We start from the raw sequence: 19,727 nt of genomic DNA on the forward strand, positions 1-19,727 counted from the left end.
ACCACTGTCGAAATACCACACATGTGAATCTGCAGCAACTGACAAGCATGCATCATGGATAGCAGGATTGTAAGTGCACTCTGCGCTAAAAGCCCATTCTGCATCAACATCAGCAACACAGTCTCCTTTCACAGAAGACTCAACAATGTCTGCATTTATAGTGGAACCAGCATTTGCAGTGGAACCGCCCTCTTTCTTCTTAGCCTCTTTGGCCTTCAACTTAGGACACGACTTGATCAAGTGATCATTGGATTTATAATAATGGCAACGCATTTTATTTTTGCCCTTATCACCATAATTTCCAAACGAATTGCTGCCAGCAGAAGCATTAGGAACAGAATTTTTGCCACTCGCGCAGGAGAACCATAAGAAGTGGCTGCATTGTTGTTACCACCCTTTCTTTGAGAAGCAATAAAAGCCTGTTCAACTGCATGCTGTCTAGTCCTGTTTTTTCTGGAAAGTGAATCTTGCAATAGCAATGTGCATAATGCATCAAACTTGACAACTTCTGGATTTCCTTGGGTCATAAGTCTCCAAGTACTAGCAAAAGTCTGGTAAGAATCTGGTAAGGCATCAAGAATAGTCTGCACAAGGGAACTGTCTGAAATAACTTCACTTGCAGAGATAAGTTGCTCATTGATATCCTTGACACTAGCAAGGAAAGTGTCCATATCATCTTCCTCATGCATAATCTTCGACTCCAGCTCTTTACGCAGCAAAGCAATTTTAGCCTCATTGCGGCTTGCATAAAGACCTGCTAGAATATCCCAAGCCTGTTTTGCAGATTTTGCTGAACGGATGTGAGGAACAATGGTGCGCTTCACAGACAACGCAATCAATGCATGAGCCTATGCATCCTTAACATCCCAACGAGCTTGTTCTGCCGTAGGTAAAACAACTCTAACAGCTGCAATCCTTGCAGCAAGACCTGCAACATCCTCAACATCGCCTACATCCTCAGAACCAGGACGTACATCAATGCCCTGCACAATGTTCCAGACACCCTTTGACACAAGAACATGTTGCATCATATAAGCACACATAGGGTAGTTGTCCCCATCCAACCTGTCCTCAACAACAAGCATCTTGAACACATCTGTGTTGTTGTTGTCAGCCATGGTAAATGCTGCACCTGATGTGAAAACTACCCGAAAATAGGAGAAACGGAGCGGGAACAACCTGTGCTATATAGCACAAACCATAGAAGACTATAAGGCACCTGTTATGCAGAAAAAGGCACTGATAGAATTCTGCACAAAATGACGAAATAGCCTGTGCAGTACTCTCTGTAGTGTAAACGGAGACCGAAAAGAGCCCAAATCAAAATTTTGAGCAGACCAAGCTCAACGAGCTCCCCAAAATATTTGTCGACCTGCGAACGCTTGCCAAAGCTCATTGAAATCGGAGAAAGTGAGCAGGCATGTGTTGGAGCAGCTGGCGACTAAGCCCAGGAGGACGTGACCTGCTCTGATACCAATTGTTGGAATTAGGGTTGCAGAGAAACACACACAGCTTGGAGAAGAAGAAGGAAGCTCAAGGCACACAATGGAGAGTGTGTTACTTAGTGTGCAATGGAAAGATGGATAGCCCTAGAGTGATGGACGTATATACAATGCACGGGGGAAAAAACCTCCTAAAGAGGGAAAAAATGCCCCAGCGGTCCTAGTGTGTTTACACACATCACTACCACATGTATATGGTAACATAAGAGTTGAGAGAGGAGAATTTTGCACAGAAATGGCCTAAAATTTTATCCCTCAAACTCCATGGCACCTCTTGTGGAGTTGAGTATTTAAGTTTTAGTATTAATCTTTTTTTGGTGCCAAGTATTTGAGGCCCCTCTTCAAACTTTAGTCCATAAGTGGTGGCTATCACTTATTGCATGACCCTTTATAGGGTGAGTTCTCACTAGATATAATTGAAACCATATTGATGTATTGGAAAAAATAACTAAAGCACCATGAAAATATAAATGTCCCAAGGATATTATTTGGCACCTTTTGGTCAGTTCCCAGAGTTCCAATCTACACAAACAATCGATGAAAATAAAATGCAGCACCATAATTGACCATTACACGCCAGCTATCCCAATTGTAATGTTGACCATAAACACTAGGAGGGTGCCCAAAATTGTAACATACCTCCCTCCAGGGTTTTTGATTGTTCAATAAAGAATCAACTGGATTGTGAGTGATGGACAGGGTGGAGAAGATTTGAAAAGTAAAAAAAAAAATATCAAGCATCCGTTTAGCATCTTCTCTAGCCTTTAAAAGTGAAAAGATAAAGCTTGTACGCCACATGAGTGCATGTGGTGGTGATCTCATGATCAACTATTTTGTCAGATATGAGTTGATCTTCTTGATTTACAAGTGAAGGTGGATCCTCATAAATGTGATGTGTAGGTAGGGGCTCTCAAAAGGGTCGTAAGAGACTTATGTGAAATGCATTATGAATATGCTAATGTGAAGGTAACTCTAAACAAAATGAAAGGCCATTTATTACAACAAAAATATTGAATGGACCATAAAAACAAGGAACAAGCTTTACAAAAACATTTTTATCAACACTTTTAATTCTTCGCTTTTCAATTCAAAGCATAACATAATCGCCTTCCTTAAACTCATGTGCCTTGCTGCTTATTAACATCTTTAGTGTAAAGTTCTTGTGAATGCTTAATAGTAGAATAAACACTTGAGTAAATGTCATGAAAATTTGTAGTAAAAGTAGTCAGTAGCACAATAGACACATTGTTAAAAAGATGTGAAGAGCGAGTAGGAAGAGAGTGACTATACACAATCTCAAATGGAGATTTACTTGTAACAGAGTGAGTGGTATATGTATAATGAAACTATGAAATATAAAGGCAATCATCCCATTTCTTTGGTTGAGAAGAAACATAAGCTTTCAATAGATCAATGGTGGTGCAATTAGTGGCTTTTGTTTGACCGTTACACTCGGGATGGAATGCAAAAGTAAAATCAAGTGTAGTACCAAGATTTTCAAAAATTTTAGTCCCAAAAGCGCTACAAAATTTGGAATTTCTATTAAATATGATTACCTTTGGCAAACCATGACGAGGAAGATAGCCAAAGAGAACTGCATCTTGATGTGTTATAAGATTTTTCTTGCATGGAATGAAGTATGCTTGCTTAGAAAAACGATCAAGGACAATCTTTATCACAAATTGCTTAGGCAGCAAATATGACCTAAACTTTGTAGTTGCAAATCTAAGTGCTAGGACTAAGTGTTCCACATGGGTGAAACCTTTCTCTCCTACTGTCATCATTCGACTAGAGAAGTAGATTGGCCTCATGAAAGATGTCGTCATATCCTTTTGGAGTAGCACAGCCCCCAATGAGTCATCACCAACACTTGAGGTGACATAGAATTTTTCATCCCACTTAGGTGGTGAGATAGTTGGTAGAGTGGCTAAGACCTCCTTTACCTTGTTATAGTGATGTTCGCTTTCCTCGTCCCAAGTGAAAGTTGATCTTTGAGTGAGTTGTTGCAGTGGTAGAACAAGTTGTGATAGTAGATGTATGAATCTACTTAAGTACCTCACCTTCTATAGAAAAGAGACCAGTTGACGTGTGGTCGTTGGTGAAGGTAGGATTATGAGTGCGGACACCTTACTTGGGTCGGCGTTGATACCTTTTGCTGAAATTTCATGACCTAGTAGAATGACTTTACTCTCCCCAATGTGGCATTTATCCACATTTAATTGCCCACCTAGGCTCTGCAACCTAGCGAAACCTTCAGTTACCTTTTCTAAATGTGAAATACGGGAGCTATATATACAAAAATCATCAATGAACACTCTTATGGATGTTCCAAAGAACGGTTGAAAAACATATGTGACATATCTTTGGGATGTGGCAGGTGCATTTGTGAGACCAAATGGCATAACCCTGTATGCAAAACAACCCCATGGCGTGATAAAAGTGGTTTTTAGCTGATCTTCCAAGGCTATGCGTATTTGAAAGTATCCTGAATAACCATCACAGAAGGTATAGCATTCAAAACCCGCTACTTCATTCAGAATTTCATCCAAGAAAGGGAGAGGAAAGTGGTCTCTCTTTGTAGCTGCATTTAGTGGTTTGTAGTCAACACAGACCCTCCACTTACCATTATTTTTAGGCGTCACCACTACGGGTGACACCCATTCTGAGTTTTCTACAGGATAGATGAATCCCGCCTCCAGTAGTTTCCTTACCTCGGCCAAGAGTGCCTTTTCTTGTATGACCCCGAGTCGTCGTAGCTTTTGCACAACTGGTTTTACCCCTTCCTTCAGCTTAATATGATGTTCCACCACTATAATGCCTGTGATTCTTTCATAGTTGTGAATGAACAGGTTAGGAAATCCCATCAACATTTGCAATAAACTATCTTTCTCCTCAAGTGTTAATTCCATAGACAACATACCCTTCAACCTACTTCCTCCTAGGCCAGGTGATTTGCTCTCCTCTTCATTGGGTTGCCCTTTTGGTGATGTATCACCAGTTGTGCTTACCCTTTGTGGATCCTTCATAATGATACCCATCACATCAATGGAACTGTCACTTTCGTCGGTGGATGTGGTCTCCTCCTCAGAAATGGAAGATTCGCTAGTGGTTTCATCTGTCGATGTTTCCAGATTCATTTGCTTCTGCTTGCCAATCCTCATGTCATAGTAGATTGTCTCCCCTTTCTTACCGGTCATGCGTAGAAGGCCAGTAACCCAGTCCTGTTTTGCCTTCATGGCCATCAACCATGGCCTTCCCAAAATTAGTAGATAGCCCTCCCTCTTAGTAGGCATTACAAAAACATCTACCTCTACCTCAGTGTTGAAAGATTTTATTTTCAAGGCACTTACCACACCCACACACTTTACTTTTGCGTTGTTTGCCATCTTTGCCTTGCATGGAGAAGGCCTGTCAACCTCGAGCCCTAATCGAAGCATCATAGCTTCGCTCATTACACAGATTTGTGCACCTCCATCAATGTAGGTGTTTCCAACCCTCTTTCCTTTTATGTTTACGTCGACAATTGGAAGGATGTCATCCATGTTGCATCCCAAAATTGCTCCGGCTACCTTTGTTTTGGAGCGTCTTGTACTTACCATTTTGGACCATTGTCGCCTTACTTTAGGTGCAAGATGTAGCAGCTGTGGCCATGTAATCATCGGTCCTTGCTCTGCCACATCCAATGTTAGATCATAGGGCTTAGAAATTTCCCCTAGCTGGAAGTCGGTGATGCCCAATTTCCGTCGTGGCCTGGATGGCCTCTTGCTAGTTTCTCCTCTCATGCTTCTCTCATCATCTGATTGTGTAGCTTTCTCCCTCCTAGCTCTTTTCACAGTCATGGCTTCAAGTGGTTCTAAAAAGGTTACCTTCTCCTTACCCTTGTCCCTCTCCTTTTCTCTGGGTGGATCCACTACTACGGCTTTTCCTTTCTCTTCTAGCCTTATGATGTTTACAGAGCGATCAGGTGGTGGGGCTGGTGGAAGAGGTGGAATGGATGCTTGTAGTGGTGTCTGGGGTGGACGTAGAATTTGTGTTGGTGGGGTTGGTGCTCGAGGTGGGGGTGTTCTTTCTCTAGGGGGTGACAATTGGTTCCTCCTACCTCCTCTATTATAGTTTTGTCGTGGTTTGGGACAGTAGTACATACCGTGACCGTCTTCTCCGCAGTTGTAGCAATGATACTCCCTGTTTTGTCGTCGTGCTCTTCCAGGGTCTTGATCTCTTTCTTGACTCCTCCCTTGCTGTATTAAGTGGACAGACAAATTCTGCAGTTGGTCAGTAATATGGGCCAACATATCTTGTTGGTCATCTCTTACCCCAAGAGCCGGTGGTGGTGGTGGAATGGTGGTTGTAGTAGGTTCTGGTCGACGCGATGTTCCTGCTTCTGTTGACTCGGTTTCTTTGGCTTTCATTCGCAGCTTCTTGTCCTTAAGGCGAGCAATTTCAACGGCTAACTCGTACGTAGCCGGGAATCTACCTTTCACCTTCTCCTTGAGAAGCAGCCATAAGCCATGCGTGAACCGATCTTTTTTTAGGAAATCGGGTGCAGCTTCACCCCTTGCCAATGACTCACCCCACCGTTCCCACAAATCCACAAATTTGGACTCATAGGTGGCATATTCTAAAAGACCCTCCTACTTCAAGTCTCTCAACTTGTACCACAACTTTTCTGAAGTGGTACCTCCCCCAAAGCGCCTCTTAAAAGCGGTTTTTAAGGGTTCCCAGTCATCCCTGGTTGCTTGTGGAAGTGCATTGTACCATGATCTAGGTTCTAGCTTCATGAGATGCTTAAAGATTCTAACCCGGGATTCATCCGTATCTTTGTTGCTCACTACACATGCTACTTCAAAGTCATCTAGGAAGTCTGTTACCAAATCCTCCCCCTTCTTTCCTTTAAATGTTGGAAATGCTACACTTGCCATGATTACTGAGAGAGAGCTAGAAAGACACACTGCTTAACTTGCAAAAGTTTTTTTCTTCTTTACAAGGAGGCGTGTATACCCTCTTATACTAGGACATAGATTAAAACTTCAAATGGTACATTGCCTTGTACCAAAGATAAGACAAATGGTTGATCTGATGCCAGAACCTCAAAAAACCGCTCCCCACCCAGCATGGTGTCAATGACGTGCTGGTAGTGAACCTTCAAGTCCAGTATTACCTTGATTGAGCGTACACGTGTTGGTATGTGTGATCTGTCTTGAGGTAGGTTGTACTGATTCATGTGAAGATTAGAGGTGCTTAGTCACTGTCCAAGCTTGTGGGAGAGGGTGGTGTTCTTTCCTGAAACAAACTCAGTAGATCCCTAGTTTCTCTAGTGAGAGTGTGAGCCAATGCTTCCGTTATCTGTGTTGCAGCATCAGGTGCGACTTGAAAATTGACTGTGATAATTACCTCGGTGACTTGAGTTACCCGATTCTCAAAGTAGAATAGTGTTGATTCTCTATTGTGCAGAGATCCTTCCATTTTGTTGTTGTTGTGGGTTGGTTGTAGGTTGCGAACATGGTTTCAACCTTCTCCTTCTTCTTCTTGGCACTCGGCCTATGTATATCGACTAGTTTTGGCGTGTTGGTTGAATCTCCCACTGCAAATCGATTACCGTTACGCCTGGAACTCGAGCTTCGATGGAGATGCAGAGTTCGTCTAGTTGTGCTTGGAGCTCTTCTTCTTCTGTCGTCCAGTTAGCAAATCCTGCTAGCCATTCATCCATTCACAATATTTTAGGGGTTTCAGTCTTGTAAACTGAAGGGTTTTATGAAAAGATCCTCAGTGGGGGGCACCAAATGACGGGAGCAAAGCGAACCCCGAACCCCCGACGGCCTCTAAAGCACCGGGGACCGAATGGAGCGCCTCGAGCCTGTCATGGTAAAGCAAACAGGGGGCACCACCTAGCTTGAGCGGCTAGGACGCAAACAACACACCACCATAACAAAGTTTTCATCCAAGAGAGATGGATGCTTGGGAGTAATGATGAAGAGGAAGGGGAATGCGATCGAGAGAGAGAGAGAGAGAGAGAGAGAGAGAGAGAGAGAGAGAGAGAGAGAGTATAGCGGCTTAGTACTTAGGCACCACAGAAGGATGGCGAATCCGCACACCCTTCACACATACACAAGCTCACTCCAAACACAAAACTAGGTGGCGATTCCGCACACCTCACATGGACAAAACATTGCAAGAAAACATACTCACAAAACCGCAAGCTTTATTTAGAGAATAAGGCGATAAAATGGGGGGCATAGGGTAGGGGAAAGAGAAGGGAGAGAGTGGTAGAGCATGGCTGATAGGTGGGAGTTGATGGCGAAGACTCGCACGAGGGTTATGGCCATCATCCTTCATTTATCTGCCCTTCATCTTCCATAGACCAAGGGTGTAGAGGTCATGCTCAAGACGAGCATGGTGATTGCGGTGATGGTGATGGTGTGGGTGTGTGTGTGCACTAGGCACACACAATGCATAGTGTACTCTTTGGTGATGTTGTGTGTGTGTGCAGTGTGATGGTGACCCCTCTTTATATAGGGGAGGAGGGGGGAGAAATTCTAGAATTTAGAAATGAAGAAATCATTATCTACATAGGCCATGTGACTGTGGGCCCCACTTGTCTGGCTGTGTGTATATGTGCCAGAACAGCAGTCTCATGAGAGAGAGACTAAGAGAGAGAGATGGGTTGATGAAAAAAAGTGAGAGGTGACATGGAGAATAAAGTAATTACAAGAGGGGAGAGAGGGGAGTGTGTTCAGAGGTGAATCTGTGTGCAGATGTGTGTGAACACAAGAAAAATCAGGTAACCACCGGGTGGGGATGGGTCTGTGGGCACCTTTTTCAGTGAAACTATATTTTCCACTAGCACTAGTGACTACAACAAAGAATGGTCTATCAAAATCAGGCAATTGTAACACAGGTGCATTAGTTAAAGCACTCTTGAGTGTAGTTGATAAGAATTCTTATACAAGGAGTATTTTTATTTACCAAGAGAGTCAAATAATGAAATTTATAAGAAAAATTATGAAAAAAATTCGTGTAATAACTTCAAAGACCAATGAAAGAATAGAGCTCATGCAGATTCTTGGGTCTAGACTATGACTGTATAGCTTCAATTTTCTTAGGGTCTACATGTATTCCCTTTCCCAATACAATGTGTCCCAACTCAATTTCAGATTGGAAAATTGAAATATTTTTGGGATTCAAGTATAAATGGTTTTGTGAAAGAATGTGAAACACATGTGTTGAATACTCTTCATGCTCTTGTTCAAATTTACTAAACATCAAAATATCATCAAAGAATACAATGAAAAAATCTTGGTGGTCAAAGAAAATTTTGTTCATCGTATGAGTGAAGGTGTTTGGTGCATTTGTCAGACCAAATGGCATGAAAATAAATTCATAGTTTCCCATTTAGGTTCTATGCACTATTGTAAACATCTTTCTCAAAAATTTGACTTGGTGGTACCCTGATTTAATGTCATTTTTGCTAAAATATTTATCCCTTTTAGCTTGTCTAACATATCGTCAATTCTATGCATAGGAAACCTATTCTTAATTGTGATCTTGTTTAAAGCATTGTAGACGATACACATACAAAAGATTCCATTTTTGTTCTTAACAAGAAGTATTGGAGCTCTGTATGGTGACCTACTCTTGGTCAAGTTTCACATTGCAATCACATTTGTTGCATTACAACCGCAGGTAAGAGCTCTACGCATTTGACGTAAACACATAATAGTATTTTGTAGCTTTTGGCATCGTCGATCCGCAGCCTAATTTTATCATAAGTAGGAATTTACACTTCAAAATCAAAACTAAGCATAGGCGGGGTATTGGGGCATCATTGCTAAGCATTTAGGTGCATTCTGGGTCAAAAACGACTAGGTCAAAATCCACTGTTGTTAATAATCGCGATTTTGGCACCTTACCTAAAGTGGAATTTGAGACCATAAGCATGTGTGCTTAGGTCTTATATACATGTCCTAGAAGTTTCATTACGTTTGGATGTCATTTGATGCTGTAACGGATGTGATTTGTTTGCCGATGAGCGATTGGCTTTTGGTGCTTTCAGTCACTTGAGTGTAGTTTGAGTTAGATCCGAGTTGTTTGTTGTTATCCGAGGGATTGACAATCTCTTGTAGCCTCTATGCACTAGTCGAGTCAGCTTTGTCCCATGGATTGACAATTTAATCGTGGTTCTCGCTAAATCTGCAATAAGATAGGAGTGAGGTTAGACATTCGTCCCACATTTGGCACCGCTGTCACGGATCGAAGAGACCTAAACTAGGAAAAAACATGAGAGTTTTGTGAAGTTATCCTTTAACTTTTTCTAGGATCACCTAGAGTCAAAACTTTTTCTAGGATCACCTAGAGTCAAAACTTTCTTTTAGAAACCGTATAGCTCAAGATTGCCGTCTTTTACTGTGTAGAGGTAGCTCAGGGGTTGTACTTGCCGAGTGCCTTTAGGATTGTAGGATTGTAGAGCTAGATTAGGATTTTGAGAATGATTAATCGACGAAACAAATCTTAAGATCAATGCTCAAGAAATCATTAAAAACAAGAAAACGAGTGTTTGTAGACACTTTCTACAACCCCATTGCATGAGAACCTAGGAGTAGGGTAAGTAGGATCCGAGGTGGATTTCAGAACATTGCTCTCTCCGAAAGAATCATTGTGAGTTGTTACTTGAAGTGCAAAATTTCATATTTACGGCTAGATATAGCACAAAAAGACTCCAATCCACTCAATTCGACTGGAGAGTATGCTTAAAAGTTGTATGAACCAGTGGGTAAGCTCAAGAACACTTTGAGGTAAAAATTTCAAGAGTTTGCAAAAACTCAAATTATTTACTTGTTCTTGAAATTTTAGGCCCCCATCCAACCTGTCCTACCAGATTGTGTAGGGCATTGATGTTCGTCTTGGTTCTGAGGATGTAGGCGATGTTGAGGATGTTGCAGGTCTTGCTGCAAGGATTGCAGCTGTTAGAGTTGTTTTGCCTACGACAGAACAAGCTTGTTGGGATGTTAAGGATGCGCAGGCTCATGCATTGATTGCGTTGTCTGTGAAGCGCACCATTGTTCCTCACATCCGTTCAGCAAAATCTGCAAAACAGGCTTGGGATATTTTAGCAGGTCTTTATGCAAGCCGCAATGAGACTAAAATTGCTTTGCTGCGTAAAGAGCTGGAGTCGAAGATTATGCATGAGGAAGATGATATGGACACTTTCCTTGCTAGTTTCAAGGATATCAATGAGCAGCTTATTTCTGCAGGTGAAGTCATTTCAGACAGTTCCCTTGTGTAGACTGTTCTTGATGCCTTACCAGATTCCTACCAGACTTTTGCTAGTACTTGGAGATTAATGACCCAAGGAAATCCAGAAGTTGTCAAGTTTGATGCATTATGCACATTGCTGTTGCAAGAGTCACTGTCCAGAAAAAACAGGACTAGACAGCGAGCAGTTGAACAGGATGTTATTGCTTCTCAAAGAAAGGGTGGTAACAGTAATGCAGCCACTTCTTATGGTTCTGCTGCGAGTGGCAAAAATTCTGTTCCTATGGCTTATGCTGGCAGTACTTCGTCTGGCAATTCTGGTGATAAGGGCAAAACGAAGATGCGCTGCCATTATTGTAAAGCCAATGATCACTTGATCAAGTCGTGTCCTAAGTTGAAGGCCAAAGAGGCTAAGAAGAAAGAGGGTGGTTCCACTGCAAATGCTGGTTCCACTACAAATACAGCCATTGTTGAGTCTTCTGTGAAAGGAGACAATGTTACTGATGTTGATGCAGAATGGGCTTTTAGCGTAGAGTGCACTTACAATCCTGCTGTCCATGATGCATGCTTGTCAGTTGCTACAGATTCACATGTGTGGTATTTCGACAGTGGTGCTACAAAGCACATTACCTCACATCGTGAATTGTTTACCTCTCTCGAGTCTGTCCCTGATGGGAATTCAGTCACTTGTGCCAACAACGCCTCTTATCCAGTTCAGGGAGTTGGAAAGATTGTGCTCACTGCAGCTAATGGCAGTTCCTTCACACTTGTTGATGCACTTTATGTACCTGGGATCAAGAAGAATCTCTTGTCTGTATCCGCACTTGCTAGACTTGGACTTGTAGTCAAATTTGTGGATGACAAATGTACAGTTGATGATCTCAGTTTTGGTGATGAAATTGTTGCATCTGGGCTTTTGTGCCGTTGGCTGTATAAGCTCACTTTGTATGACAAGTGTGGACAAAATTTTGCAAATGCTAATGCAGATTCAAGGGCTATTTCAGATGCAAAACTTTGGCATGCACGTTTTGGTCATCTGAATTTTGCTAGTTTGCTGCGTTTGCAGAAATCTGATATGGTTGCTTCTTTGCCGTCTCTTGAAGCACCTGTCAAACATGTTTGTGAAGGCTGTATTTTGGGTAAGATGCAGCGTTCTAAATTTCCAAAGGATGGTTCAGTTCGGGCCACATGCAGGTTGCAGCTTGTGCATAGTGATGTTTGTGGGCCCATGCAAACTCTGTCCTTGGGCAATTACCTGTACTTGGTGACTTTCATTGATGATTACTCCAGGCATGCATGGGTATTTCCGCTTAAAGCGAAGTCCGAAGTTTTTATGTGCTTCAAAAAATTTCTGGCTATGGCTAAAAATGTCTCAAAATGTACTATGGGCACCCTCCGTTCCGATCGAGGGGGGGAGTATATGTCTCATGAATTTAATGCATTTCTGGTTAGTCGTGGGATAAAACACCAATGTACAGTGCCTTATACACCTCAGCAAAATGGTGTTTCTGAGAGGAAAAATAGGTCACTGACGCAAATGGCACGATGTATGGTCAAAAGTCAACCTTTACCTCATTCTTTTTGGCTTGAGGCCATCATTTGTGCCACTTATGTACTTAACAGGTGTCCTACGAAAGCTTTGCAGTCTATTACTCCATATGAAGCATGGCATGATAGAAAACCTTCTATTGAGCACATGCGTGTTTTTGGCTGTTTGGCATATGCTTTGGTGCCACAAGTGCAGCGTAAAAAATTGGATGATAAGGCTGTCAAATGTATTTTTGTTGGTTATAGTGCTGAAAGCAAAGGTTACAGGTTGTATCATCCGCAAAAAAAACGTATTCTAGTTTCTCGGGATGTAGTGTTTGTGGAAGATTCTGTTCAGCCCTTGCTGTCATGTACTAGAGACAGTAATGTAAGCTCACAGGACATTTATGACACTTTGTTGCCTTTTTTCAGTGGTGGAAATACGAATGTAAGTTCCAATGAGGCAAATGTACAACCTATTTGGGTTTTTGAAAATGTTTTAGATCAGCCTATTACTGATGCAGATGTACATGATGTACTTGATGAGGAAAGGGCTGAAAATGAGCAGGCTAGAGGTATGCCAAAATGGCTGGTGCACACTTTGCGTGATAGTAAATTGGATGCACCTTTGTCTAGTCATACTCGTTTAGGCTCTCGCCATGCATCAAATGCATCAGATTGTTATGCTTTGGCTGTGTCTAGTTTACATGATGTTGAGGAGCCTCTGACTTTTGATGAAGCACAGAATTCAGAAAATTGGATGGCTTTCATGCAATCAGAATATGATGCACTTATAGAAAATGACACATGGACTTTATGTGATTTGCCTCCTGGCAAAAAGGCCATTGGTACAAAGTGGGTTTACAAGTTGAAACGCAAATCGGATGGTGAGATCGATCGCCATAAGGCTCGACTTGTTGCAAAGGGTTATGCACAGCAAAAAGGCATAGATTATGAAGATACTTTTGCTCCCACTTGTCGTATGACTACTGTACGTTTTCTATGTGCATTGGCAGCTCATTTTGGTTGGGATGTACATCAATCAGACATTGTTACTGCTTTCTTGAATGGTGACATATTTGAGGAAGTTTATGTACCGCAGCCTCGCGGTTTTGTCATAAAAGGACAAGAGGACAAAGTGTGCAAATGTAAAAAGGCTTTGTATGGGTTGAAGCAATCTCCTCGTGCTTGGTATGAGAAAGCTGACACTCATTTGGTCAAACAAGGCTTTCGTAACAGCTCAACAGAAAGCACATTGTATGTAAAGCGTGAGGGTGATGTATTTCTCATCGTGGTTCTTTATGTTGATGATTTGCTGATCACTGGACCAAATGAGAGATATATTGCTGAATTTAAGATTGATTTGACTGCTACTTTCAAGATGAAAGATTTGGGGCTGTTGCATCATTATTTGGGTTTACAGTTTAAGCAGTGTGATGGTGGTATTGCCTTGTGTCAAAAAAGTTACATAGAGACATTGCTATGTAAGTTTGGACTTGAGGATTGCAAACCTATTGCCACTCCCATGGAAACAGGTTTGAAGTTGAGTCTACATGATGTTGGTGATCCTGTTGATGTCACTCTTTACCAAACTGTTGTTGGCTGCTTCATTTATGTATGCAACACGAGGTCGGATATTCAGTTTACAGTCTCACAGGTCAACAGATTTATGCATAGCCCAGGGTCTAAGCATTGGTTGGCTGTCAAGAGGATTTTCCGCTACCTTAGTGGCACTTTACATCTTGGCTTGTTTTATCCCAAGGGGGGATCATTGCCGCCAGACTTACATGCTTTTTCGGACTCAGATTGGGCTGGTTGTTTTGACACGCGAGTGTCCACAAGTGGTTTTTGTTTCATGCTTGGCAGTTCATGTATATCATGGTTGAGCAAGAAGCAACCTACTGTGGCCACTTCAAGTTGTGAGGCTGAGTACAGGGCAGTCTTCACAGCTACGGTTGAGTGTGTATGGCTCAGACGCCTTATGGCTGATTTGGGTGTTGGACAGGACACTGCCAACACTATCTACACTGACAGTCAGAGCGCATTGGCAGTTGCGAGGAACCCAGTTTTTCATGCTCGCACAAAGCACATTGAGGTGCATTACCACTATGTCAGGGAGAGGCTCTCAGCAGGAGAGATCAGCTTGGCTTATGTGCCAACACAGGAGAACCTTGCAGATCTTTTCACAAAGGCATTGTCTCATGAGAAGCTTGAAGCTTTCCGTAAAGCTTTGGGCTTACTCCCCTTTGTAGACTGATCCTGTCCTCAGGGCATGGCACTTCCCTTTACTCATGTGCCAGCTCTCGTTCACCGCATCACTCCAGGGGGGATTTGTTACCATATACATGTGGTAGTGATGTGTGTGAACACACTAGGACCGCCGAGGCATTTTTTCCCTCTTCAGGAGGTTTTTTCCCCCGTGCATTGTATATACGCCCATCACTCTAGGGCTATCTATCTTTCCATTGCACACTAAGTAACACATTCTCTATTGTGTGCCTTGAGCTTCCTTCATCTTCTCCAAGCTGTGTGTGTTTCTCTGCAACCCTAATTCCAACAGTTCTCAAAGAGAAACATGGCAGTTGACCTCGCATCGGCTTTACGGGTCGCCCTGGCTTCCGCCCACTTTGTCACATAGTCAGTGGCAACGGTAATATATCTAGATTGAGTGCTACGAGCTGCCAGACTAATTGGGCCTACAAAGTCCATACCCCATTTTTCAAATGGTTGAGTCACTTTAACAGGATGTAAGGACATCCTATCCTTTCATTGTGTGATCTTGTAACGTTGGCATTCATCACATCCTTTTGCAAAAAGTGATGCATCCTTGAATAAGGTTGGCCACCAATAGCTTGATTGCAACAAACTTCTAGCTGTTAGTTCCCCTGAGAAATGTCCTCCAGCTATACCCATGTGGGCTTCTTGCAGTATGTATAAATACTCATCCTCATGGGCACAACGTCTAAGGATATCATCCTTCCCTAGCGTGTAGAGAGTTCCTGCAATGAGAGAGTAAGGTTCACATTCTTTTAACAGTTTTCGAGCTATGTCTTTACGAAGCTCTTTGGGTGGAAAACCATTAACTAGAAAGTTCACAATCTTCTCACTCCATTCAGGTATGGTTTCGCTAGGAATAGAGAAGTATCGGGCAACTCATCATCCACTCCAATAGGGGCTTCACCATTGGGTATGCGAGACAAATGATCCGCCATGACATGTCTTTTACCAGGTCTCACCACAACGGTAAAATCAAACTCAAGGAGAATTAACAACCATCGTGTAATTCTTCCCGTGGAACAAGGTTTATTTACTAGATACAACAAGGATTGATGATCAACATAGAACACAAACTTGTTGGCCAGAAGGTAGTAGCGAAATTTATTCACTGCATAAATCATACCTAAACCTTCTTGCTCTATAGTGGTGTAGTTTCTATCGGCATCATTCAATTGACGACTTGCAAAGCTAATGGGGTAGTCCAGTTTATGTTCTCCTAGTTGAGCTAGAACACACCCAATAGCAAAGTTCGTTGCATCAATATGCACATGGAAAATTACATTCCAATCGGGCACTTGTAGAATAGGAGCGCTAGTCAAGGTCTTTTTCAATGACTCATAAGCATGGTCACACTCCACAGTCCATTGGAACTCAATAAGAAGCTTGTACAAAGGACGAGCTATCTCGACAAAGTTTAAAATAAACCGTCGGTAATAACCAACATGGCCCATGAAGCTTTGAACTCCTTTATAGTTTGTAAGTGGCAATGGCTTTAATTTTGCTCTTATCTGTGGAAATCCCATTTTTGGACACTATATGCCCTAAAATGACTCCATGTTTAACCCAAACTTGGCATTTGAAAGGGTTTAAGGAGATGCGATACAATCTACACTTCTCAAACACTTTTCGTAAGCATGATAGATGTTCTTTCCAAGAGAAATAAACACAAAGTTCGTCTAACACAAATTTCAGACATCAGACTAGACAAAAATCAGAGACTAGACTGAAATGTGGATACTGAAATGAGAATCAGACTTATAGACTGGAATAAAGTTGAGATTCAGGCTCAGATTCAAAAGACTGTTGAGAAGTAAGTATCACTGAATATATACCATGATTGAGATTACAGCGAATATGATTACAGAGAAAAGGTATAGCCAACAATACTATCACTGATGCTCAAGTGCAATTATAGCCCAAAGCGCTAATACAAGTGATTACAATTGCCACCCCGTATGATTGTAATGGGCCCCATTTATATGCTTCGGTTTTACTGTAGTAATTACTAAGTGATTCGCTGCCCATCTTCTAAGAACACGTTTCCACATGGTGACTCTCCAGCCGTCTACATCCTTCCCTTGAATTTTGGCAAGATTCCAAAATTTTTGAAAAATTCTCCTGTCTGATTCTGATGTGAGACTGAAAAATCCATCGTCTGGTTCTGATGTGGAACTGAAAAATCCATTGTCTGGTTCTGATGTTGACAAGCCATCTTCTGGTGGATTGTCAGAGTCTGACATTGAGAAGATGGTGAAGGATGCAGAGCTCTAGAAATATCCCGATTTCGAGAGGCAGCTGAAAAGGCCAAGGTGGAGCTGTCATCTCTCCCTGCTTACTGAGAAGAAAAGTCGCCCCTAAATTCTGAGATAGAACTACCCAGTATCCTTCCATTGGACTGTATTCCTTTTGCCCTTGCTCTTTGACCGTGTTGGTGCCTGAGAAGTCTCAGCATCAGCATTCTCCTTTTGAATCAGTCGGTAAATGGCCTCCTGCTCAAGCTGATCCCGCCGGTCTGTGGTCATCTCTACCTCATAAGGTGTGAGAGAATGATAGGTTTGGGTGTCAGGATCATAGAGTGTACGCTTACCCTTGCTCAATCTGGTTCTGGCCAGTTTATGACAATGCGAAGCAGTATGGATCCATCCTTCTGGAAGAGGCTAATTTGTTTTGACACGAGCTTCGAAAAGAATCTCAGCCATCTCCCTGTACTGCGGTGCCAAACCCGGCTTTGCTGCAATGTCTTTCGCAGGCAGTTTGGAAGATTCGACCGTGAGCTGTAGTAGCTGATTAGTAATCTTAGTCAATCCCTGACCTGAATCTTCCACTGGCCCATACACAACTGAATCTTGTGTAGCTCTTCCTTTATTGCCTGAATGTCATTGATTTGAAGAGCATCATTGAGCAATGTTTTCCAAGTCTTCCATTCCACAGTTGATCGCTCATACCAATCCCTAAGCTCATCAGTTATTTTGAAATATGTGAGTCGATCAACTGGTTCTTGATGTTGAGGATACAACGCTGGAAAAAATCTTGGCAACTCAGTTTCTCTTGCTGGAACAGCATACAAGAGAACTGGAGAATCAAGCAAAAATTCCAGGAAATTCAGAATTGCCTGGTTCTCTTGTTGCATCATCTTCCTAGTAATTCTTACTAGCTGGAATAGAGTTCGGAGAGCAGTTGCCCGTGCTCCAACTGACATTCGCATTTGAGGTCCTCTGCTAGTGGCTGTTTGGTCTTCTAGGATGGCTTTCACTCTCTGGTCCAAAACACCTCTGGCAGTTTGCAGTTGTACCAGAACATCCTTTAGTTGGATCCTAACGTCCTTCATGCAGCGGTAAGTTGGTTTGTTACCCAGCAGAAGTTCCAGTTCTAGAGCTAAAGACTGACAATCTGCAGTAGACTGTCTTTGCCAGTGCGGGTTTACCACTTTCTCATCAACATTGAGTATCCATCCCGGAACTCGTTCCAACAGTTGAACTGTACTGGGATGCACAGGTAGTCTACAAGCTTCTTTATCATGGAAAGCAGCAGATTTCCAATGTTCTACCATTTCCCTGGCTCCCACATATAATCTTTGGAATCTTTCTAAATCAGTCCAGAGAGTATCATCCTCCAGATACTGTCTGGTGATGGAGGCCTATTGATGTCTCAGCTGCTTATTCAAGGAAATGAGCTGTAGTGAATGCTGATGATCATTCACTGGTCCTTCATCCTGAACCTTCATTTTTCCTTTAGCCCCTCTGTTGTGATGGGACTGATCCGTGGACTGGTTCCCAATGTTACTGGGCTGCTGTTCTTGAGTCTGCTGATGACCCGACTGGTGTTCTGTTTCTTGTCCTTCCTGTTGTCCCTCAGTCTGGTCTGATTGGCTATGACTGGCTTCCTTCATCTGGCCCTGTCCCACCAGTACCAGGTCCTGGGGGTGGAGATGGTGGTGGGGCATCATCATCATCCTTTGTATGCCCAGACTATTCATCCTCCTCCTCCTGATAAGGTTCATCTTCTTCATCTTCTTCTTCCTCATCCGGGGAAGTCTGTTGCTCAATATAATCCATTATGGCTTGGTTCATCAGAGCATTATTGAACTCACCCACCTTGTCTTGCAAATCACTCTGCAGGCTTTTTGATCTCGTCTTCTGATCCAGCAGCCTCCACCAATTGTCCCATACAGTTGACAATGGTATTCCAAGAAGATTGTATTAGTACTGAACATCTATCTTTAACCGTGGTTGGTGGATCAGAATCAACAGGATCATATATTGCCACAGGAGCCACATAAGGTAGAGATGCATAATCAGTTTTGGTGAGTAAGAGATGCCCTCTCAATTTCTGAGTTTGCATTTGCTGCAACTTATCCTTTTTAACCGGTTGCAGAGGGTTTCCAGAAATGGAAAAAACTGTTTAAGACACAGTTGAGGATGCTGGACCTTTCCCCTTATCCAGTTGATTCTTGACTTTGTCTCCTGACTCGTCTGGTACCTTCGCCTCAGTGATTGGCTTTACCTGATCTTTCCCAGAGCCATTAGCAACTGTAAGTTTGACAACTGACTGATCAGGTACAGTTGTCTGAGTGCTCACTGCCTTAACTTGGCTTTCTATTTGCTTCAAGAATTCACTGCTTTTGGTCAGTGTAATTCTTGGTTTCTTTGAACTGCCAGCTTCCTCTGCAGTGGCTTTCCTTTTCAAGTCCTTGGAAATTGTTTGACTGTCCGTTTCCTCGTTATCTGAGGACAGTTCAATCTTCTTTGGTTCAAAAATGGGCTGCTCACTCCATGCCTGCTTTACCTGCTCATTAACATCTGCAGTAGTAGCCCAATACAGAAATTGCCAAACATACCATGCCTTGAAAACAATTTGAGATTTCAGCTTGGCAGTCTGTTGGAGCACATTATGCGAGAGTATTTGACACATGTTGATATGGACTTGTGGATCCAGTATCTTGGCCAACAGCATAGCAAATAATTTCTCTGATACATACGTTGGGTTATTCTTAAGACTGACTGCTTCTGCTACAAACCTGTAAGCAGTGGAGGCTTCCAGTCCTGCTACTGGAACTCCTTGAGCACTTGCCTTGCGCTTCTTTCTAGCTGTTTCGTCCTCCTTTAGAGCAGTACTTATTTGTTGTGCAGTTGCCACAGACGGTTTGGGCTCATTAGGCATCCGAAATGCAAA

This window comes from Adiantum capillus-veneris, chromosome 12 (genome assembly GCF_014529385.1).
Source record: "Adiantum capillus-veneris isolate H3 chromosome 12, ASM1452938v2, whole genome shotgun sequence".
Classification (NCBI taxonomy): Eukaryota; Viridiplantae; Streptophyta; class Polypodiopsida; order Polypodiales; family Pteridaceae; genus Adiantum; species Adiantum capillus-veneris.